Below are 24377 nucleotides of genomic sequence, written 5' to 3'. Positions count from 1 at the left end.
GGTATAAAGCAGTTAATTCACCCAAAACATCTGCTACCAATCTTCCCTTGCTCTGGACCTCCTCCACCAATTCCTGAATTCTCCTCTCACAGTCCTCTATGTTAAACTGATTCAGGCAGGTTTGTTCGTCCGGTGTCATTTTAAGCAGTGAGCTAATGATATCCTGAGCCTCCATTCCAATGGAATGGTTTGGACCTTCAGCTCCTTTCGCTGAAGAACCGCTACTATCCATTCTTTGTCAGCTATGGATAACAACACAACAACAAGTAACAACAATGTAGTTTAGCTCAGTGCTAAATGACAGACAACAAATAACAATGCTGTATTCTAGCTTAGCACTAGGCAACAACGCATACACTTTAGTTTAGCTCAGCGCTAAACAACAACTGCTAACACAACTGTTAAGTGGCTTCACTTTAACTGTTAACAGCAAACACGCACTATGACTGGCACTTTACTGCAGGAAGTGGGTTCAAATACGTGCGTTTAATTAGGCTGTGCAGGGGAAAATCAACCCTGCGACTTACAACTCCTATGTTTTAGGAACGGTTAGTATGCTTTTTTAACTTTGAGAATATTAACTTTGAGTGACATGGACCACTAACCTTTTGGCCAGTAATTAAATGATAAAATTGTGGCTTTGTTTTTGATGTAAGTTATTTAAGAACAGGTGCTCTACACATGTGTGGAAAATAGCAAAGTGTTTTGGAGCTTCAGAGGTGGCAAAGAATGACAGTTAAAAACCGCTAAATTGCAACCTTAGTTTCAAAATCACAGCTCAATTTTGACCACTTATGATGAGCAGAAGGGGATAAGGGAGGAAAGAAAAGAAAAATTACCAAAATAAAATAATAATAAAAGGAAAAAAAAAATCAAAAGGAAAAAAAAAATTAAGATATGATAAGTAAAAAAAATGAATAAAATTAAATTAAAAAGACAAAAAGGGCGTAACCGTAAGGCAAGTTTTTTAGAGACTGACTTTCAAAAGCTGTCTTTAAGACCGTGACTGCAACTACCTATCCTTGCCACCAGATGGAGGCAGGGTGCCCTTCACTTTGGTAAGACTGAGCTGTAATTACACACAATGTCCAGCAGATGGGGAATCGTGTCCCTCTTTTCAAAGCAGAACACGACACAGACTCTGATTGACAAGTAGCAGACGCTGGCTGCTGTCTATTTCAATCTAGCTGACTTCCAGTCCAGAAATCAATATTCAAACCTCAGGTTAACAACCTCAAACCACCACAAACACGTATATATTTAGTAATGATACCTCCTTAATCAATTATGACTGAATAGCCCTTTTGGCAAGGTGAGCAGTCAGAATGCTGGAATATGGATTGTGTTCATTAAATTCATAAGTTGCTGGTTATTCGATTTAGTCTAAAGGAACGCCAATAAGTAGACTCCGCCCACCCAGGCAAAAGCCAATTTATGTTATGCCATAAGCTGGTTGAATATGCTTATTATTATTATTAATTATAATTTGGTATTATAATTTAAATAATAAATCATTCAACTCAAAATTCCGCTATAACAAATATAGTTCAAATGGTGGTGATGTTAGCTATAAGCTTATAAGTATTTATACCACTAATGCATTAGTTAATTTGCTGTTATGAACTCATTTATGCTGGAATAAATGATCAGGTCGGACTGTTAACCGACGAGGTTTATCCAGCAGGCTGTGAGAATCCCAATGTAACTGCAATTAGAGTTTAAATCCTTATTCCTTATCACCATCCAATGATATTGTCTCTGTATTAATGTCAGATGTTAACTCCAAAGGAGGTTAGCTCTGAATTCTGAATACCCAGGCAACTGTGAATTGGATTGAACACAAAACAATGTCTATTCCGCAGTCGTTGGTGTTATTGAACCAAAAGCAATTCCCTGTTACAGTAATTCTCTGATTCAACAACTTTGGAATTCTTACTCACTACTAAACTAAAACATGCAAAATATATATGTGGAAATAAAGAACAAAACAAAAATAAACAATGGATTAAAATGAGCGGTTAGCAGATCTTAACTTAACTCACAGTTGTTTAACACCGCCCTCAAAACACCGGCATTTCACGTATCAGCATTGACAGACAGAACAGCTTCGGGAATCTCACTGGACGCTTTGATGTCTTACCAAAAGCTAGTTCAGCTAAGCTCCCTACAGTTCAGATACACGTCACCCTCCCAAGATGGCTGCTACGATGACGTATGAGGGGAGGTCCTAATTACGTAACCACGCTTACGCTGATGGGATAATGCCTCGCTTTGAGAGGGCGCGGCTAACTGGGAGTTTAAACAAAGCCGCGAATTGAGCTCGGACAAAGAGATTACACTGATAAGAAGAAGCGAAAAGAGAGAGAGGGGGGGGGAAAGCAGAAAAAAAAAGATGAAAAGAACTGAAACAGTGACCCACGGTGGGGTTATTGATGAATCACAAATCAACACAGCAAAATCAATTGTAAAATGCATGCACATACAAAGAAAATGTTCAGCAAAATAATTCCAACTTCGTCGTGGAATAAAAGCATTAACCAACACCTACAAAGTTCTAACGCCTGCCCAGGCACTTCTAAACACCCTGTTGGTGAGACAGAAATAAAAGGGGAGACCCCGTTACTTTGAGGTGCCTCGGGGCTGGTCCGGAGCGCTCCGAGTAGTGTGGCTTTCTGGACGCATCTTGACGAGCGCAGTTGTCCGCAGGCTGCAGCGGGACGGGGAAGAAGCTCCTTCGTTTCTTCCTCCGGGTTCACAATCGCTTTGTTGGCCAGACAAAGCGGGGTTCTCTTCGATCACTGGGAGATACGGCGTCTCTCAGTCTTTTGATCAGAGGGAATTTAAAAGTACTTATTTTAGTCGACCTCCTGTTATGCAAAGCAGGGAATAACCGTTGCGTCGAAAAATCTCGGTCCAGCGAGAAACTCGAACACGTGGCGTGGGATTACCCCAACGGAAACAGCTGTGTGTGTGTCTTCTCGGGTTGGCTAAAGCCAGGAAAGAAGGAAGATTGTCGTGTGTGATCGGGTTTTTATAGCCATCACCATAGCAACCTTATCTTGATCGGCGGCCATTTTGACGTGTTGCGTGATGGGAGTTGGTGGCCATTTTGACCACATGAGTTGGTGGCCATTTTGACCACATTGCATCATGGGTAACGCAGTCTGTTACGTCCCGAATTGATGCCGTTTTTGTCACGTCTGAACTGGCACAACACGAGGTAAATGCCAGCAGCTGAGGAACAATATGCTGCAGGAGGCAGAGAGAGTGGTCCAGCAGAATGGAGAAGTCTGTGGTCAACACATCCCGGTGGACACTGAGCTGTCTGCAGTTATTGTGCTGGAAGATGCCATTACAGACAAGACTGGTGATACACAAGAGCAAGATGAACAACTGAATGGCATCCCTGAATGTGGCATATGCATCCTCAAATGTGCAGAAATTAATCGACTTTTGGAAGAAAATCGAGATCTGAGGCACCAACTTGACAGAGTTAAATTCAGTGATACTTTTTTTTCAGATGATGACAATGATAAAGTTAGGCACTATACAGGACTGCCAAATAAACAAACATTCATGGAAATTGTGTCGATTTAGGTGCCTGCCACCTCAGACAATAAGAAACTACTCACACCATATCAAATGCTTCTTCTAACATGTATGCGACTTCGACTAGATGTTTCTGTTTATCTTCTTGCCAATAAGTTTTTTGTGTCTCCTAGTACTGTGTACAGAGCTTTTAGCGACACTATCTCACAATTGTATACATTTCTAAAAAATGCCATTATATGGCCAGACAGAGACACTTTACGCAAAGTTATGCCACATTAATTTGTGCAGTCGTTTGGCAATCGAGTTGCTGTCATTATTGACTGCTTCAAAATTTTCACAGAGAGACCTTCCAATGTCAAAGCATGTGCCCAAATGTTTTCAAGTTACAAGCACAATCACACCATAAAGTACCTGATAGGCATTACACCAAAGGGAGCCATCTGTTTTTTATCAAAGAGATGGGGGGGGGCGTACAAGTGACAAACACCCTGAATAGCGGGTTTCTGGATAAACTATTGCCAAGGGACATCGTTTTGGCTGACAGAGGTTTTGACATTCAGGAAAATGTTGGCATGTTGTGTGCGGAGGTTAAACTCCGAGCTTTTACCAAGATATTGACAGGGACAAATGCCAATCTCTCTTATACTGCCATGTGAAGGTGAGGATGTCACCATTTTAGATAAAGTGGTTACAGTGTGTTGCGCATTGACAAATCTGTGCCCATGTGTTTGTAAGTAGCTAATGACAATAAACACAAATGGCTCAACAGTTGTCTCAAGATTACTGAAATACACCGGTCTGATTTTATGCATTTTGTGTTTCTTTATAAAAACTCTAAAGTATATAATATATATATATATATATATATATATATATATATATATATATATATTATATATATATATATATATATATGTATATATATATATGTATATATATATATATATATATATATATATATATATATGTATATATATATATATATATATGTATATATATATATATATATATATATATATATGTATATATATATTAGTGCTGTCAAACGATTAAAAATTTTAATCGCGATTAATCGCATAATGTCGATAGTTAACTCGAGATTAATCGCAATTAATCGCATATTTTATCCTTTTATTTCTGAAAGTGTAATAGCCTGTTTGGGCATTTTAATGTGCAATTTTGCAATAAATGACACTAATAAAATACATGCTTGTACAAAACATATTTTTATGTTATTTTTCAAGCACTTTTCAGAATTGGAATGAAAACATCCTGGTGCCAAATGTTAAACTCTGGACTATAATGGCTAAATGACTAATCATGACGCCCTGATGTTTACACCATGTGTAAACAAATGTGTAAATAAATACCTGTTTTCATGCCGATATATTTTTTTTGCCTCTTAAACAAAGCTAGACATGGTATTATGCATAAACATATAAATTAATAAAAATTGTACATTTCAATAAAGTCATAAGTTTTGTTCATTTCTTCACTCTCTCTCTCTCACACTCTCAAATTCTGAGCTTCAACACCAACAACAATACAGGTCATTCCAGTCTTACACTTTGCTTGCAACTGGCCAGGAGCTTAATACCCTGAATGAGACTGTTTAGCAACTGTTTAGTAACTCCAGGTCCTTCGTTTGGCAACGTGATTCAGCCTTAGTTTGTCAAATACAGAGATAACAAATGAATAAGCATTAAAGTACGGTTTATGGGTTGGGTTTCTGCAATTTTATCAACGTGTAAAAGCTCATCTTCAGAACCAATGTCTGATAAAATGGTGATCTGCACCAAGTAATCTACTTTCAGCAGTTATCACGGGTTATTGCACCGTAAACTGCAGAAAATACGTGCAGAGTTGCTCTGTCTGCCTTTACTACCGTCGGCTCCTATGGCGGAGGGATATTTCAGCTGGATACAAAGTGTGGGCAGTGCAGGCAGGTCTCATAATAACCGCTGTTTCATCACTTATTTTAGAGGCCAAATAAGCGATTTCACTTTCAGAAACGTGCCCAAAAAAAAAACGCAACCCGTGACTCATGAAATTTAGAAGCGCTTTTAGAAAAAAGAAGCCCAAAGTCGCATGTGTCCGAGGGTAAAAGAAACCCTTCGGGGCGGGTGGGTGTTTTTGCTACAGTTTTCTAGCACTCTTGAAACTACGGAAGCGCAGAGGGTAAACGAACACCATTCCGGAGAGCGCGGGGGGGAAAAAACATTAGGGAAACAGTGTGTGTGTGTTTAACGCGCGATTACGGCCGACACAAAATTGTCGGCGTTGTTAAATGGGTTTTGCGGCGGTTAACGCCTGTTAATAACGCGGTTTAACTGACAGGCACTAAGTATATAGTAGATAGAAGATAATACTATATAATAGAACTATATAGATAGATAGAGAGAATATAGATAGAGAAGAGTAGATATAGAATCATATACTTTAGAGTGTATATATATATTATATATATAAGAGATATCTATATATATATATATATATATATATATATATATAATATTTATTATATATAATATATATATGTATATACATACACACACACACACACACACATACATATATATATATATATATATAGTTAATATTTATAATGTACACAAATATGATAAAAAACAGGGTTTAGCCAAGTAAAGCCATCTTTATTAAGCAAAATAAGATAGTAAATTATATTTAATTGGTACATGAAGAACAGAACCATGTCTCTCTCTTCTTGTGCAGGTGTAAGCTGCAGACCCACACAACTTAGATGGAACCAAACAATTTTACAGTTGTCATTGTCACAGGCGACCATATTGTCTTTGCTCTCTGGACAACGACAAGTACACTATAACTTTTCAACACTTTTTCGCTTACGTTTTATCTGTGGTACTGTGTCTGATGTTTGGGATGTTTTGTTATTACAAGCTAAAAGGGGAATCTCATTTAGTGCAGGACTGTTTAATGTCTTTGTGAAATTGCAGCTTACAAGTTCAGGGAGACTCACACATACAAAAAATAGTTTTGCCTTCTCAAGGATAGCTGTCCAAAGCTCCAGGTCTGGTGCAACTCATATCACAACCAGGTCCTTTTTTGTCCACATAACAAAATCACAGTATTCAGTCTCCGTAACAAAAATCTGAGTTTGAACCTGTTTATAATAGGGGTGCTGTGGCTTCAAACGCATCTCCCCTTCATGTAATTCCACACAGAAGTTCCTGTCAGAGCTATTGCAAGCCTCAATCACGGTTAGGTCACGGTACTTATATGAGCATTTAATTTCAATACATCCTCGGCCACAACAGATGCAATGCACAAGGCCGTCAGGTTATGCTCCTACCTCTGGAAACTTTGGGTTCACAAAAAAACACACTGTGTCACCTCAAAACCAATGTGATCTCTGTTAGACTGTAGTCTGTACATTTCCCTGGCACCATCCTCATTTTGTCTCCCCATGCAGTAGCATTAGAGCTGTTTGTTTCATTTGTAGGATAGCACACAGCCTTAATAACAGACTGTGAAGGTTTGTCCAGATTTGCTACATAAACTGAATGCATGTTAGATGCTGTTACCCTCCCAGCACGATAGTGATGCCATGTTAAAGATTTGTTTTGCTTTCTTGTAGTACATTCTATGTATTCAGCTTGCTTGTTTGAAAGTGAGGTCCTACTAACAAGTAATTAGCAGTGCTTGCGCAAAACAGATATATCCTTGCCCTCCATTGTCGCATCACGTAGGGGGTGAAGGGTATGTGGTACAGTGAATGGTTGGACCTGGTCAATAAATGCTTCACAATATTCAGGCAAACATGATAGCACAGCAGCTTGTGGTGATGCCTTGTGAATTGCCCAAAAAAAGGAGTCCAACTGCTCATTTGACACAGTACTAGTTGTCTTTGTGCGTTTTGTCCTGATGCCAGGTGCAGCTACAGTCCCTCCTTCCAAGAGTCTGTTCAGAGTCTTTCTTTTTGCCTTTGAACATGTGAAATCAATTTTATATCCATGCTCTGGTACCACTTTAGAAAGATTACCTGGAATCATCCAGTATGCTGGTCTGCCAGTCACTGTCACTGTCTCTCTGCATCTGACAGTTACCTCCAACTTAAACAACATAGCAGCAACATGTGTACAAGATTCTCCTATGGCCGCCATACAGGTGCAGTGAGCAGAGGATATTGCCCAGATGACTCAATGATGGCCCAGGAATTGAGTGGCGCTTCTCGCGGGCGTTGGGAGTGGATCACCTACAATAAAACATACAAAAAGGAAGTGCAAAGTACTTAGAATATTTGCATAAAGTACCATGTTACTCACTTAGATAGGGTGACCTGATGTTTTTTACAAACTTTGTCCCAGTTGTCCCCATTTTTTTTTTACCAAAACCAACAAATAAAACACCTATATATATTTGCTATGAACCTTAATGTTCCAGGGGTCACAAGATTAAATTTATTTACCATGTAAAAGAGTTTTATGTACTTTGAGTTTAATAATTTTGGAAGCTTTTTGCCGCTTGATAGGTTCGGATGCACCATAATTTACACTTAGATAAAGCTGTGAAGTGAAGACTTGTACAAGTTTGACTAACATCTTACCTTTGCGGTGACCACAGTGTTAGTGCATCCTTCTGGTTGAAATGAGTATAAATCTTGCACCCAACCATTAGTAAACAGCCAATGAGCGAGATTTGTAGTTTCAGAATTCTTCAAGTGTATATGCACTAACACCATTAAGGAGATAACAAATTATGTCCATATTTGTAGTTGGTGGAAATAGCGAGGGATCGGCTGTCCATGCTTTAGCTGCTCGCTCATTCGGATCTATATTGCTAATTGAGGTTAGTTTAGCTAAATACCGGTCTCTTGCGTCCTTATTGAGTTTATCTCTGTAAGGCTTCTTCTCGATTTTATTGTGGATGTCCATGTTGCTGAAGTTATCGCGCTGACATCGCGGCTTTACTGTCAATACTTGAACTCAAATGAACTTCGTTGCGATTAGGCAGGTTACCCCCCAAAATGGCGCCTCCTAGTGTTGAAGTCATGTGTCTGCAAAAGACCCATTGGGCGGGTTCTGCCTATGCTGCGATGCGTCAGAGCATCCGCCATCTTAAATGTGGCAAATCTGCAGTTACTCAGTCACTTAAACAGTATCAGAGGGACTTTCATCTCTGAATAAACTTTGTATTCGTAGTATTTTTGTTTTTGTAATATTACAAGTTTATTTTCGTATCCCTTTAGCTTCATCCTCCTGAATTTATTTTCCTAAAGAATAAAAATATTTGAAATAATCTAACCTGGCCCTATTACTCTAGGAGTGAAATAATTCTGCAAACTGTGACTATTCTGGAAATATTCCCTCTTTATTCTCATAATATGACGTTTTTCTCATAACATTATCACTTTTGTGTTTTTTTTTTTACTTTATTGACCTAGGACTTTTTTTCTCATATTATTAATTTAACCTCTTTAATACTCCCCCAAAAAGTCTGTTCCTAAAGGTTCACATGTGACACAGTTTTATGAAATAATGAAGACCACAATGTTTAGATTTAACAAATTGATCCTTATATTCATAACACATACACACACAAATGTATACACACACACACACATACATATATATATATATATATATATATATATATATATATATATATATATAAATAGCCTGTGTTGCCACTCTGCAGCTTTAGTGTGTCCAGTTTTGCATCATGGTGCAATCTTAGTTTATAGAAGGCAGATACAAGTAGTGAAATCAGCCAGAATACATTTCCATGCAGCACGGGAATGAGGCATCTTTTCTGATTCACGTTCACAATAACAGAACTCAACTTGTTTCTGCCACATACAATATGGCGGTGACGTTGACATGCGAACCTGCGCCCTATGACGCGTCTACGTATATGATGTCTGTGGTTCACAGACCGTGAACCCCGCCTCTTGCCCAGTGAACGCTGGAGATAGGCACCAGCAGGCCAGCTGACAACTTTGCTAGGGCCCCGGGACAACACAGTCTTTTTGGGCCCCCCTCTACACCTGCCGCCACCACACACACACACACACACACACACACACACACACACACACACACACACACACACACACACACACACACACACACAAGCACACACCAAAAAAATGTAACTTAACTATACTTCATGCCCTGGAAAACTCAGTATTTTATATTGGATATTTTCAACCCATCTATTGAATTTAGTGCAATAGTTGATCTTGTATTCATAAGAGAACAGAAAGCACTGCAGCCAGAATATAGCCTTTTTTTGACCTGCTGTATATTAACCCGTCCCCAAGCTTGATGTATCATGAAACTGTTGACCTTTTGGGTTTTGTGATTTTTATTTTATTATTACAATTAAATAATAATAATAATGTTATGTTCGTAGTGTCTTTTTCCTAATCCACCTCTTATAACTTTCAATCCTTATGTAATTTTGTCTGTGTTGTGTGCACCTGCCTGTTGCTTTAATCCTATAAATCTCCCCGTCGTGGGATAAATAAAGGATTAGCTAATGTTATCTTATCTCACATAACACTTTTTAATAGGATATATGTACTGGGTTCTTTCAAGGTCTTAATTACATTTTCTGTGTGGGCTCCAATAACATATGATAGATAATATCTACTTTGAAAGTTAATATGAACTGCTGCTGAAGATGACCACTATTATCGACCTGGATGTTCTTTGGAGGACTGAAACACCTCAGTCAGTGACGTCAGTCTGTGGATCTGTCGGGGCAATGAAAGACGTTTCGTCTCCTCTCTCCGTTTCTGTGACTCAACATTTTCTTGCTCATGGTTTTTCACGTGCTTAGATAAATTTGTTGTGTTTCCACTGAATATAACTGGCTTTTTACAAAACATACAGCTTGATTTCATTTACGGTATTAAAATAATGCCAAACGTATGAGGTAAGATCACTGTCAAAATAGACTTGTACATAAAAGGATAGTTGTGTCCATATTAGTCAGAAGTTGCTCATAACAAACATTTGTAAACTCATAATAATTGAAATCGTATTCAAAAGATATAACATACAGTTTAAATAGTTACAACTTCAATAACTAATATATACAAATTTCAAGTTTAAATTTGTGCTGTATTCTTCATGAACACAAACAACAGCGGCTGCTTGAGAATATGGATTTTTTCTTTGAGAATACGAATTCACAACAGTGGTCTGACGTCACGCTTTCCAAGGCTGGTTAATGGAGCACAGAGTGCGAAGATAGGAGCATTCTTCAGACTGACCGTCTCAGAATGCACCGCGGCCACAGCTTGATTCCAGACAGCGCAGAGATCACAGTAGTAAGTTAATTCTGCTGCTGTTCTTCAAAAATACATTTTCAGATCGTTTGAAGCGAGAACATTATACTTTTAAGCTTCCCTATGTGACCCGTTTACAGAGTTAGTACGTAATTTTAATAAAAAGTCAGACGTTGCGCGTCTGTGCCAACTTGTAGGTTTTTTAAGATTGACAGCCTATTTCCTACTTTTATCTTTAAAAAACACCATTGAGGATGGTATTAAACATGTGATCACATTGAAATTGTGACTATTTCTCTGTAAATAATTAAAATGAAGACATCATTTTAATATATTAGTAACAGTAAGGCAGTAGGGTTAAGCTACTTTGTTGCACCTACTAACCTTCACAGCATTGATCATTAAGGAAAAGTTATTTCTTTCTGCCCACCTTTACAGTGATTAATCTATAAATGTGCAGTTAGTTCAGTTCATTCTTTCAGTGAAATTGTAAAAATTCTAGAGAAGGGAAGCCATTTGTTACATTTACATTACATTGTTACATTTTCATTTGAGGCGAGAACATTATACTTTTAAGCTTCCCTATGTGACCCGTTTACAGAGTTAGTACGTAATTTTAATAAAAAGTCAGACGTTGCGCGTCTGTGCCAACTTGTAGGTTTTTTAAGATTGACAGCCTATTTCCTACTTTTATCTTTAAAAAACACCATTGAGGATGGTATTAAACATGTGATCACATTGAAATTGTGACTATTTCTCTGTAAATAATTAAAATGAAGACATCATTTTAATATATTAGTAACAGTAAGGCAGTAGGGTTAAGCTACTTTGTTGCACCTACTAACCTTCACAGCATTGATCATTAAGGAAAAGTTATTTCTTTCTGCCCACCTTTACAGTGATTAATCTATAAATGTGCAGTTAGTTCAGTTCATTCTTTCAGTGAAATGGTAAAAATTCTAGAGAAGGGAAGCCATTTGTTACATTTACTATACATTTTACGTTTTCTTTCTTGAGAACTATAATAATCTGCATGTTAAGCATTTATAGTTTTATGCTGTGAAAAGGTGAGAATTGAAAAAACAACTGCATAACAGCGAGTGAGAACGCTAATCTGCAGAATGATTGAGCAGAAGATGCAGAAAACATTGAAATCAGATTTGTAGAATTTGAAAAAAAATTAAGAATTTGAAGAATTTAAAAAATTTGAAGAAATTTGGAGAATTTGAAAAAATGTTAATCAAATTGAAAAACTTGAAGAATTTGAAAAATTTAAAGAAATTTGGAGAATTTGAAAAAATTTTAAGGAATTTGAAAAATTTGAAGAAATTTCGAGAATTTTAAAAAAAATTTGAAGGAATTTGAAAAAATTTGAAATATTTGAAAATTTAAAAAAAAATTTAAAGGGATTTGAAAATTTTGACAAATTTGAAGAATTTGAAGATTAAGAACAATAAGAAGAATTGGAAGTATAGGAAGAATGTGAAAAATTTGAAGAATGTGAGGAATTTGAAGCAATTTGCATCAATTTCAATGGGAACAGCCAAAAAATCGCACAAAAAGTGAAATATTTTAAAAAGTGTAAAAGTTAGCATGAGTCATAGCAGGCATGCCGGGAACGAGCCGAACGTTTTGACACCAAAATTGTTGAAATTGGTTGAAGTATGTGGGAGTAGTTACACACCGACATAATAATAATAATAATAACTAGAAAAGGCTGTTCCTGCGAAACAGCAGTGAGAATGCTAATCTGCAGAATGATTGAGCAGAATATGCAGAAAACATTGAAATCAGATTTGAAGAATTTGAAAAAATTTAACAATTTGAAGGGATTTAAAGAATTTGAAAAAGTTTGAAGAATTGAAAGAAATAGAAGAATTTGAAGGAATTTGAAGTTTGAAAAATTTGAAGAAATTTGAAGAATTTGAAAAATTTGAAGAATTTGAAACATTTGAAGAAATTTGGAGAATTTGAAAAAGTTTGAAGAAATTTGAAAAAATGGAAAAAAATTAAAAAATTGAAGAATTTGAAGATTAAGAACAACTAAAAAAATTCTGAAGAAATTTAGCAAGGCGCCTGCCTCGTGATACCGTCAAAAATACTAACGGGGAGTAACACTGCGAATTTCAGCTTCCTACGGTCTTCACAGCACCCACAGTGCCCTTCGAAAGGTGCCATGTTAAGTCAATGGACCTCCTAGAAGCCTCTGGCTAAAAGGGTTGTCATGGAGACTCCCTCACAGCTGTAGCCCTCTATTTGTCTGTAAAGGCAGAACAACCCCGGCTAAGCAGAAGTTGGTAGGACCTTTCTAAAGCTACTTCTGGTTAGCAACATGCTTACCGTAAGCCGCTAGCATGGTTGTGTTCAGTATCACCGGGTGATTGTACTCTGTCAGTTTGGTCCAAATCCTGTACTGGGAAGTGCCTCAAAAAGGGGTGCCAATACTTAATGTCACCAAACGTGACCAAAGTTCATGGGTCAGATTGGCCTCCTTTAGCAACTCAGCCTCACCACATCTTGGCCCAGAACTCAACATTTGACCAAAATGGTCAGTAGCGCCATTTCCCACAGGTGGGTGGTGCTGTGTTGGCCAATTGGGTCGTGTTTGGGCATCATGCCAGGTCCTGTTGGAAGCAAAGGCCCAATAGGAAAGCATGTGAAATCCAAAATGGGACAGAAAGGTGACATATCGTTGAAAGTCACTTGAAAATTTTAAAATGTCAAGAGGAAGTGACTGTGCGAATTTCAGATTGCTACATTACTCACAGCAACTGCAGTGAGTGTTGAAAGTTGCCATTCTATCCGAATAGAGCCTCTCCCTCTGGCCCTCAGAGTTCCGTCGTCATGGAAACTCACTGACACAGCTGCAGCGGGCCAGTCTACAGAAGTGCAAACACTTACCGTCAGAGTCTGCCTATTGGGTTATAATGGAGAACTTTGCCTCGCGCAACGCTCCATATCTCCTGATCCGTATATGGTAGAGACGTCATTTTTTCAGCGTTTAGTTCGTAACGGATAGGAGAACAAGAAAAACTATCGGTTTTTGCTAGAAATATTTTAATTTAGGCGTAAAAAATTATGATATAAAGGGGATTTTTAATGATTTTAAGAAATCCTACGAAAACGGTCCCGAACAAATCGCTGTAGCTGAAAAAGTATAAGAGATATCAAAATAATTCTTTCACTGTGAGTATCAGCAGGCTTTTGAGGACTATGGAGCTCATTTTTATGTTTGTACAAAAATCGGTGTAGGCACAGTGGCGATGTAAAATCAATGGAGAGCTTTCCGGCTTCGTGGTGCTCTGGGGTGATTTGCGAAAAATCTATAAATGCTACATCAATGAGGATTACATTTCCAGAATACGGATAAAAATTCCTACGTTTTGATGTATAATGTAATGATTCGCTAATGTTGAACCCAAATGTGAGCCAGACATGGAGCTGTACTTTAAAAAGGGGTTCATTAAAATCCAGGTGGCAAAAAAGGCGGACTCAAAAAACTGAAAGGCAAAGAACAGAATGGGCACGGACTGGCAGACAGGCAGGTTGTACAAAAAATAATCAGAGGCTGGAAAGAGCTTACCGCAAGCTGGCGAGAGGGATAAACACAAGACGTTCCGGCAACACACAAACAACTAAGGAGACTTAAATAGGAGGATGGAACAGGTGAGCAGGGCGGGACCAATTAACCAAAACAGGTGAAAGTAAATGAAGGAACATACAGACTAATAAAGAGAAAACCTAAGATAGAAAGCAAGACTAAAGGACACGAGCTGACATAAATAATAACCAAGACCAGATGACTTAAAACAGACTAAGCACAAATCAAAGACAACACAACACAGAAATAAATCCTAAAACAGAAAAGTTGGCTAACTGAAAATAACCTAAACCACAACAGAACGTTACAAAAATTTGAACAATTATAAGATTAAGAACAATTAGAAGAATTGGAAGTATAGGAAGAATTTGAAGAATCTGAAGGAATTTGAAGCAATTTGCATTGATTTCAATGGGAACAGCCAAAGAATCGCACAAAAAGTTAAATATTTTAAAAAGTGTAAAAGTTAGCATAACCATGAGATATAGCAGGCATGCCAGAAACGAGCCGAACATTTTGACACCAAAATTGTTGAAATTGGTTGAAGTATGTGGGAGTAGTTAGATGCCGACGGAATAATAATAATAAAGAAAAACAGGAAAACATTAAGTGAGAATGCTGTGTAGCATTCTCACTGTATAGCTTTCCTGAAGAATGATTGACGAAATATTGCAGAAGATCTTTGAAGAAGAGAAAAAAACTAGCTGAACTGAAATAAAATAACCAATTTTAACATGAAAAACATCTGAAGGATTAGAAGAATGTTATGAAAAAACTGAAGTAGTTGAAGATAGTTGAAGGATATTTAAAAGTTAGTATTAGTAGCAGTACTACCAGTAGTTGTGGTATCAGTAGTAGTAGTATCAGTATTAGTAGTAGCAGTAGTAGTATCAGTAGTAGTAGTAGTATCAGTAGTAGTAGTAGTAGTATCAGTAGTATTATCAGTAGTAGAAGTAGTAGTAGGTGAGGGACCAGACAAAGTGCAGCCCAAAATGCCCCTTATGATGAATACAATTATTGGACCTCGTGTTCCCTCGCCCGGACGCGGGTCACCGGGGCCCCACTCTGGAGCCAGGCCTGGAGGTGGGGCACGTTGGCGAGCGTCTGGTGGCCGGACTTTTGCCCATGGAGCCAGGCCGGGCTCAGCCCGAAGAGGCGACATGGGTCCCCCTTCCGATGGGCTCACCACCTGTCGGAGGGGCCAAAGGGGTCGGGTGCAATGTGTAACGGGTAGCAGTGGAGGGCGGGGACCTTGGCGTTCCGATCCTCGGCTGCAGAAGCTGGCTCTTGGGACGTGGAATGTCACCTCTCTGGTGGGGAAGGAGCCTGAGCTTGTGCGCGAGGTTGAGAGGTTCCGACTAGAGATAGTCGGACTCACCTCGACGCACCGCTCTGGCTCCGGAACCAGTCTCCTTGAGAGGGGCTGGACATTCTTCCACTCTGGAGTTGCCCATGGTGAGAGGCGCCGAGCTGGGGTTGGCATACTAGTTGCCCCCCATCTCAGTGCCTGCACGTTGGGGTTTTCCCCGGTGAACGAGAGGGTGGCCTCCCTCCACATTCGTGTGGGGGGACGGGTTCTGACTGTTGTTTGCGCTTATGCGCCAAACAGCAGTTCAGATTACCCACCCTTTTTGGAGTCCTTGGAAGGGGTACTGGAGAGTGCCCCTCCTGGGGACTCCCTCGTTTTGCTGGGGGACTTCAACGCTCACGTGGGCAATGACAGTGGGACCTGGAGAGGCGTGGTTGGGAGGAATGGCCCACCTGATCTGAACTCGAGTGGTGTTTTGTTGTTGGACTTCTGTGCTCGTCATGGATTGTCCATCACAAACACCATGTTCAAGCATAAGGGTGTCCATATGTGCTCTTGGCACCAGGACACCCTAGGTCGCAGTTCAATGATCGACTTTGTTGTCGTTTCATCTGACCTGCGGCCGCATGTCTTGGACACTCGGGTGAAGAGAGGGGCGGAGCTCTCCACCGACCACTACCTGGTGGTGAGTTGGCTCCGATGGCGGGGGAGGAAGCCGGTCCGACCGGGCAGGTCCAAACGCACTGTGAGGGTTTGCTGGGAACGTCTGGCGGAGTCCCCTGTGAGGCGGAGCTTTAACTCCCACCTCCGGGAGAACTTTAAACACGTCCCGAGGGAGGCGGGGGACATTGAGTCTGAATGGACCATGTTCCACGCCTCTATTGCTGAGGCGGCTAGTCGGAGCTGTGGCCGCAAGGTTGTCGGTGCATGTCGTGGCGGCAACCCTCGAACCCGCTGGTGGACACCAGCGGTGAGGGAAGCCGTCAAGCTGAAGAAGGAGTCCTATCGGGCTTTTTTGGCCTGTGGGACTCCGGAAGCAGCTGATGTGTACCGGCAGTCGAAGCGGCAGGCGGCTCGGCTGGTCGCCGAGGCAAAAACTCGGGCGTGGGAAGAGTTCGGAGAGGCCATGGAGAAAGACTTCCGTACGGCTTCGAAGCGATTCTGGTCCACCATCCGGCGTCTCAGGAGGGGGAAGCAGTGCAGCACCAACACTGTTTACAGTGGGGGTGGTGTGCTGCTGACCTCGACTCGGGACGTCGTGCGTCGGTGGGCGGAATACTTCGAAGACCTCCTTAATCCCACCAACACGTCTTCCATTGAGGAGGCAGAGCCTGAGGACTCTGGGTCGGGTTCTCCCATCTCTGGTGCAGAGGTTGCCGAGGTTGTTAAAAAGCTCCTCGGTGGCAAGGCTCCGGGGGTGGATGAGATTCGCCCTGAGTACCTTAAGGCTCTGGATGTTGTGGGGCTGTGTTGGTTAACGCGGCTCTGCAACATTGCGTGGACATCGGGGGCAGTTCCCCTGGATTGGCAGACTGGGGTGGTGGTCCCCCTATTTAAAAAGGGGGACCGGAGGGTGTGTTCCAACTACAGAGGAATCACACTCTTAAGCCTCCCTGGTAAGGTCTATTCAGGGGTTCTGGAAAGGAGGGTCCGTCGGATAGTCGAATCTCGGATTCAGGAAGAGCAGTGTGGTTTTCGTCCTGGCCGTGGAACACTGGACCAGCTCTATACCCTCAGCAGGATTCTTGAGGGGGCATGGGAGTTTGCCCAACCAGTCTACATGTGTTTTGTGGATCTGGAGAAGGCATTCGTCCGTGTCCCCCGGGGGATCCTGTGGGGGTTACTCCGGGAGTATGGAGTACCGGACCCTTTAATAAGGGCTGTCAGGTCTCTGTACGACCGGTGTCAGAGTCTGGTCCGCATTGCCGGCAGTAAGTCGGACTCGTTTCCGGTGAGGGTTGGACTCCGCCAAGGCTGCCCTTTGTCACCGATTCTGTTCATAACTTTTATGGACAGAATTTCTAGGCGCAGCCAAGGTGTTGAGGGGATCCGCTTTGGTGGCCTTAGGATTGCGTCTCTGCTATTCGCGGATGACGTGGTCCTATTGGCTTCATCAGGGCGTGATCTACAGCTCTCACTGGAGCGGTTCGCAGCCGAGTGCGAAGCGGCCGGGATGAAAATCAGTGCCTCCAAATCCGAGACCATGGTCTTGAACCGGAAAAGGGTAGAGTGCCTTCTCCGGGTTGGGGAGGATGCCCTGCCCCTAGTGGAGGAGTTCAAGTATCTTGGGGTCTTGTTCACGAATGAGGGGAAGATGGGGCGGGAGATCGACAGGCGGATTGGTGCAGCGTCTGCTGTGAAGCGGGCGCTGTACCGATCCGTTGTGGTGAAGAGAGAGCTGAGCCAAAAGGCGAAGCTCTCGATTTACCGGTCGATCTACATTCCTACCCTCATCTATGGTCACGAGCTTTGGGTCGTGACCGAAAGAACGAGATCCCGGATACAAGCGGCTGAAATGAGTTTTCTCCGTAGTGTGTCTGGGCTCTCCCTTAGAGATAGGGTGAGGAGCTCAGTCATCCGGGGAGGACTCAGAGTAGAGCCGCTGCTCCTCCACGTCGAGAGGAGCCAGTTGAGGTGGCTCGGGCATCTGATCAGGATGCCTCCTGGACGCCTCCCTGGAGAGGTGTTCCGGGCACGTCCCACCGGGAGGAGGCCCAGGGGAAGACCCAGGACACGCTGGAGGGACTATGTCTCCCGGCTGGCCTGGGAACGCCTTGGGGTTCCTCCTGAGGAGCTGGCCCAAGTGGCTGGGGAGAGGGACGTCTGGGCCTCCCTACTGAAGCTGCTACCCCCGCGACCCGACCCCGGATAAGCGGAAGACAACGAGAAGTAGTAGTATCAGTAGTACTATCAGTAGTAGTAGTAGCAGCAACAGTAGTAGTGTCAGTAGTAGTAGTTGTAGTATCAGTAGTACTATCAGTAGTAGTAGTATCAGTAGTAGTAGTAGTAGTTGTATAAGTGGTAGTAGTATCAGTGTTAGTAGTAGTATCAGTAGTAGTAGTAGTAGTAGTAGTAGTATAAGTATTACTATCAGTAGTAATAGTAGTATCAGCAGTACTATCAGTAGTAGTAGTAGTAGCATCAGTAGTAGTGTCAGTAGTAGTAGTTGTAGTATCAGTAGGCAAGGCAAAGCAACAGCAAATGTATTTATATAGCACAATTCAGTACAGAGACAATGCAAAGTGCTTTACATGATTAAAATATAGGAATAAAAGCAAGTAGGGATAGAATGTAGAAACAAAAAAAAGAACATTAAAAACAGTAAAACAGTTTAACTGGAACATCCAAAGGCAATTTTAAACAAATATGTTATTAAATCTCAATTTAAAGGAACTCAGGCTTTCCGCACTTTTACAGTTTTTTGGAAGTTTTTTTCCAGATAAGTGGAGCATAGGAACTAAATGCTGCTTCACCGTGTTTGGTTCATGTTCTAGGTATTAACGAGACACCTGTGGGGCCCGTTTAGCTAACGCCCCCCCTCCTTGTCTCACCCGGTCGAAGATTTGGCACAGAGAGAAAAAAAGCAGTGAATTCAGAGGCAAAAACAAAATTAAACATATATTTATTACAATTTGGAATTCCAAAGTGGGAGACACTTACACATTTATCACAGCATCCAATACCTTAAGTTCTCTGCCTGTGTCTGAAGCCTGTCTCAAAACATACACATTGTTCCCCCCCTTTTAACACAGACAGTCCAAGCGGGGCTGGACCTACATGAGACATTCAGTCTGCTGCACACATCTGTTTCCTAACCTTTTACTTTTAAATATAACCTTCCTCCTAGCTTAGTTCCTGGGAGTTTGACTGCAACAACATACACCCTCATGCAAACATTTTAACAGCGTTATCACTCACAAGACTGTCATATGGCCTTGGTGCCTCCTGCTCCTGGTACGTATCTCACTGAAGTTTAAATGCACCCTTTGTTTTCACACACATCCACTTCTTTAGGTTACTAGGTTAAAGTTAACATCTGAAATACTTTAAGCTACACTATTATATATATGATTATATTTCCATAACAGTATGCAGAGCAGGCTGGAGCCAGAAGACCTGAGTGGTCTGGAGGGTTGATACACTGATAACAAGTCTGTGATGTATTTAGGTGCTAAGCCATTTAGGGATTTATAGACTAACAGAAGTATTTTAAAGTTTGATGTAGTACTATCAGTAGTAATAGTAGATGTATCAGTAGTAGTAGTAGTAGTAGTAGTAGTAGTATCAGTAGTAATAGTAGTATCAGTAGTAGCATCAGTTGTAGTGTCAGTAGTAGTAGTTGTAGTATCAGTAGTAATATCAGTAGTAGTAGTAGTATCAGTAGTAGTAGTTGTAGTATCAGTAGTAGTAGTATCAGTAGTAGTAGTAGTAGTAATAGTAGTAGTAGTAGTATCAGTAGTAGTAGTAGTAGTAATAGTAGTAGTAGTAGTATCAGTAGTAGTAGTAGTAGTATTAGTAGTACTATCAGTAGTAGTAGTATCGGTAGTACTATCACTAGTAGTAGTAGTAGTAGTAGTAGTATCAGTAGCAGTAGTAGTATCAGTAGTACTATCAGTAGTAGTAGTAGCATCAGTAGTAGTATCAGTAGTAGTAGTAGTTGTAGTATCAGTAGTACTATCAGTAGTAGTAGAAGTATCAGTAGTAGTAGTTGTAGTAGTAGTATCAGTAGTACTATCAGTAGCAGTAGTAGCATCAGTTGTAGTGTCAGTAGTAGTAGTAGTTGTAGTATCAGTAGTAATATCAGTAGTAGTAGTAGTAATATCAGTAGTAGTAGTTGTAGTAATAGTAGTAGTAGTATCAGTAGTAGTAGTATCGGTAGTACTATCACTAGTAGTAGTAGTAGTAGTAGTAGTAGTAGTAGTAGTAGTATCTGTAGCAGTAGTAGTATCAGTAGTACTATCAGTAGTAGTAGTAGCATCAGTAGTAGTATCAGTAGTAGTAGTAGTTGTAGTATCAGTAGTACTATCAGTAGTAGTAGAAGTATCAGTAGTAGTAGTTGTAGTATAAGTAGTAGTAGTAGTAGTAGTAGTAGTAGTAGTAGTAGTAATAGTATCAGTAATTCAATTCAATTTTATTTATTTAGCGCCCATTCATGAAACATGTCATCTCAAGGCACTTTACAAAGTCAAGTTCAATCATATTAAACAGATTGGGTCAGATTATACAGATTGGTCAAACATTTCCTATATAAGGGAAACCAGTTGATTGCTTCAAAGTCCCGACAAGCAGCATTCACTCCTGGAGAAGCGTCGAATCCCTCATACTGAGCAAGAATGAAGTGACAGTGGGAAGAAAAACTCCCCATTAACGGGAAGGAAAACCTCCGGCAGAACCGGGCTCAATATGAACGGTCATCTGCCTCGACCGACTGGCGGTTACAGAAGACAGAGCAGAGACACAACAAGACAGACGGAGCCGTCTTCTCTGGATGATGTCACAGTTAACAGAACGCCAGACCAGGTGTACCTACTATGAAGATAAGAGAGAGAACAGAAAGTTAAAGCAGAAATGACGACACGCAATGCATAATTGAAGAACAGTAGAACTCTTTAGAGTGAGAAAATTAGATCCTGATGTCCTCCAGTAGCCTAGGCCTATAGCAGCAAAATTATAAAGGTAGCTCAGAGTAACATGAGCCACTCTAGTTATAAGCTTTGTCAAAAAGGAAAGTTTTAAGATTAGTCTTAAAAGTAGACAGGGTGTCTGCCTCATGGACCAAAACTGGGGGTTGGTTCCACAGGAGAGGAGCCTGATAGCTCAAGGATCTGCCTACCATTCTACTTTTAGAGACTCTAGGAACCACCAACAGACCTGCAGTCTGAAAGTGAAGTGCTCTGTTAGGAACATACGGTGTAATCAGAGCTCTCATATATGATGGAGCTTGATTATTAAGGGCTTTATACGTTAGAAGAAGAATTTTAAATTATATTCTTGATTTAACAGGAAGCCAATGAAGGGAAGCTAAAATAGGAGAAATATGATCCCGCTTGTTGATTTTCATCAGAACTCTTGCTGAAACATTTTGGATCAGCTGAAGGCTTTGAACTGCATTTTGTGGACTTCCTGATCACAAAAAATTACCAAGTCCAGCCTTGAAGTAACAAATGCATGGACTAGTTTTTCAGCATCACTCCTGGACAGAATGTTTCTAATTTTGCCGATATTCCAGAGGTGAAAAAAGGAAACTCTGAAAACCTGTTTAATATGGGATTTAAATGACATGTGTTGGTCAAAAATGTTTACTTTATTACCAGAGGCCAAGTTAATGCCACCCAGATTAAGTGAATGGTTAAGAAGTTTATTTTTTGAGGACTCTGGCCCAGATTACAACTTCAGTCTTGTCAGAATTTAGATGCAGGAAATTTAAAGTCATCCAGCTTTTGATGTCAAGACATGACTGCAGTCGAAGTGACTGATTGGATTCATCAGGATTTATGGATAAATATAGCTGAGTATCATCAGCATAACAGTGGAAATTAATCCCATGCTGTCCAATAATTTTGCCGATCGGAAGCATATATATAGTAAATAGAATTGGTCCAAGGACTGAACCCTGTGGTACTCCACAGGTGACCCTAGAGTTTGAGGAAGATTTATTATTAACATGAACAAACTGGAATCTGTCCGACAGATAAGATTTAAACCAGCCTAATGCTTTCCCTTTAATCCCTACAGTATGTTCAAGTCTTTGTTGGAGAAAATTGTGATCAACTGTATCAAATGCAGCACTGAGATCTAACAGGAGAAGTACAGACACAAGTCCATTATCTGAGGCCATGAGAATATCATTAGTGACCTTCACCAGAGCAGTTTTAGTGCCAGATGAGCTCTAAAGCCTGACTTAAACTCCTCAAGTAGGTCATTACTTTGTAAATGTTCACAAAGTTGATTAGCAACTACTTTCTCAACAATTTTAGATAAGAAAAGAAGATTAGATATAGGTCTGTAGTTTACTAACTCATCTTGATCAAGAGAAGGTTTCTTAGGTAAAGGTTTAATAACAGCTACATTAAAAACCTGTGGTACATATCCATTTACTAAGGATATATTAATCATGTCCAAAATAGGGCCACTGATCAAAGGGAATATCTCCTTAAACAACTTGGTTGGGATTGGGTCTAACATACAGGTAGAAGGTTTAGATTAAGCTAAAATTTTAGATAGCTCAGAGAGCTCTACTGCTTCTAAACAGTTCAGACACTGCGCAGGTTCTAAAGATTCCTCCAATGCTGCCTTACTTACTGAGGACGAGGTAATCATGTTTGGGAGGATGCCAATTATTTTATTTTAATGGCATCAGTTTTGTTTATGAAGAATCCCATAAAATCGTTACTATTAAGAGCTAAGGGAATGGATGGATCAACAGACCTGTGGCTCTGGGTAAGTTTGGCAACTGTACTAAAGAGAAATCTAGGATTATTTTTAATCTCTTCAATTAATGATGAAAAATATGCTGCTCTAACTCTGCGAAGGGTCTTGTTATACAACAATAGACTGTCCCTCCAGATTAGGTAGGATTCCTCTTGGTGTGTAGAGCACAATTTTCTCTCCAATTTCCTAACATTGTGCTTCAAGGAACACAGCTCTGAATTAAACCAGGGAGCCAGCTTCCTGTGAATAATCACCTTCTTTTTCAAGGGAGCTACATTGTCTAATGCAGAACGCAATGAGGAAGTCACACTGTTAGCAAAGGTATCGATTTGTGAATAGGAAGAAACATCATTGCTGCCATCTACAGGGCATTTCTTCTGTCTCAATAGGGTAATGGGTGGGTAACAGTACAGAAGCTGCAGAGAGGTGTGTTAAACTACGGCTCTGCTTCCTGGTCTGGACCCTGGGTTGTCAGCATTTAGGAGAACTAATAAATCCGGCCAGATTCCTAGAAAGAAGAGCTGCACCATCCAAAGTGGGATGAATGCCGTCTCTCCTGATCAGACCAGGTTTTCCCCAGAAAGTTTGCCAGTTATCAATGTAGCCCACGTCGTTTTCTGGACACCACCTAGACAACCAGCGGTTGACTGACGACATGCGGCTAAACATATCATCACTGGTCAGATGACAGGGGACCAGAGAAAATTACGGAGTACGACATTGTTTTAGCAAACTCACACACGAAGCACCACCAACTTTGGTGACCTCTGATCGGCATGACCGGGTGTCATTACCGCCAGCGTGAATAATAATTTTGCGGTATTTACGCTTATCCTTAGCCAGTAGTTTTAGGTAGGTTTCTATGTCGCCCGTTCTGGCCCCTGGTAGGCATTTAACTATGGTCCCTGGTTTCTTTAGTGCCACATTTCTCACTATCGAGCTGCCAATAATTAAGGTCGGCTCCTCAGCGGGTGTGTCGCTGAGTGGTGAAAATCTATTAGAAACGCAGACGGACTGGTGGTGATCTAGGGGCTGGGATCTAGATCTATGTTTCCTACGAACCGTCACCCAGACAGCCTGGCTATCAGGCTGTTCGGGTGCTACTGCTTTTGGTTCGCTACGTGAAGTGACTCTATGCAGCGCCGCGCTAGCAAAGGAGCGGCTATCAGCTGGTTTTTCAACAGCACGGGGCCGAGTCTCCAATTCTGACA

Source organism: Fundulus heteroclitus, unplaced genomic scaffold (genome assembly GCF_011125445.2).
Source record: "Fundulus heteroclitus isolate FHET01 unplaced genomic scaffold, MU-UCD_Fhet_4.1 scaffold_57, whole genome shotgun sequence".
Classification (NCBI taxonomy): domain Eukaryota; kingdom Metazoa; phylum Chordata; class Actinopteri; order Cyprinodontiformes; family Fundulidae; genus Fundulus; species Fundulus heteroclitus.
This window is presented reverse-complemented; position numbering follows the sequence as displayed.